Genomic DNA, 1399 nt, shown 5'->3' with positions numbered 1-1399 from the left:
CACACATATATATATATATATATATATATATATATATAAGCGGTTTTAGTTTGGAAACATATATTTTCCGATTTGTACATTCTATTTTATTATCTATAGCTATTTTATTTTTGTATGCCCTTTTGTTTTGTTAAATAAATAAATATGAAATATTTTATAACAACAACTATAATAATAATAATAAATACATTTAATAATGTTACAAAAAAATCATTTTTTTTTTATTAATATCAGTTATTTATAGCATCTTTGCATTAAAAAGATGCATCTTTAAAAACAAGCCCTATCACAAAAACTAGAATTAATTTTGGCAGCTCTTTCAGGCTTGGAAGCATTAAGCCAAAGTTTCACTCCCCAGAGAGGGAGAGAGAGAACAGGATAAAACTCTAGATGACTCCATTAAAGAAAAAACTCAGGAAATGAAAACAGAAATATGATAGCTTCCTGTTTTTCATTGGGACTTGGAGCATTCTCATTTTGGGGTATAATTACTACAATGAGATCAGTGTGGTATAGTCCAAAACCTTAGACACACACCACACACACCTCATTTTGTAGTCTAATCCAGGTTTCTCTGGCATGTTGCTGCTGGCTGACATTCCAGTGGCAATTTTTGTCTCTCTGGATCACAGTGATCTAGATTCACATTGATTATGGAATTCCGGTAAAGTCCAGATATCAGCGGGAGAATTGGACAGACTACACAAAACAGTTTCCCAACAGGCATTACAAAAGGGTTTCTCTCTCTTCTCTCATCTTTTTCTTCTCTTTTCACTTTACTCTTTAGCTATGCGAACATTTCTGTGATCAATTATGTAGCTAACATAACAAACATCAACATATAAAATTTCAATGAAGAGACTTCCAGAGCAGACTGATCTATTTTCCTGATAAAACAGGAGGGGATTTAAGAGTATCCACACACACTGTTCCCTTATTTGTCCATCACACACATGCCTTGTACACTTTGTTTTGCTAACACATTGACTCTGTGGTCTTGACTCATTATCTCATTAGCAGAAGCTGGAAAGAATCATAATTACTGTGGCTGCAGGGTTATTTACCACAGTGTCTCTTCTGCCCTCTGGTGGTAATTTTAGGCACCACAAAACACAAGCAAGTGTTTAGACATTTGTTATTCTATTTCACAGAAAACAACAGATTATATGTAAAAAAAAAAAAAAGTAAGTTAATATATATCTTTAAAATACTCAAATTAAGAGAGACTACGGGAGAAATAGGGCTATGATTAATGCAAAGAAGGTAATTTCATGCGTAGCGGCAATAATAGAAAAACAAGACATACAAGAAACAGCAAAGAAAAACACCTTAGATATACAAACAATTACAGAGCGGTTGCACACATTTCTGTAAATGCTGTATGTGCATAAGTTCTTTA

Source organism: Sinocyclocheilus anshuiensis, unplaced genomic scaffold, assembly GCF_001515605.1.
Source record: "Sinocyclocheilus anshuiensis isolate Anshui unplaced genomic scaffold, SAMN03320099.WGS_v1.1 scaffold72, whole genome shotgun sequence".
In the NCBI taxonomy this organism is placed as follows: Eukaryota; Metazoa; Chordata; class Actinopteri; order Cypriniformes; family Cyprinidae; genus Sinocyclocheilus; species Sinocyclocheilus anshuiensis.
This window is presented reverse-complemented; position numbering follows the sequence as displayed.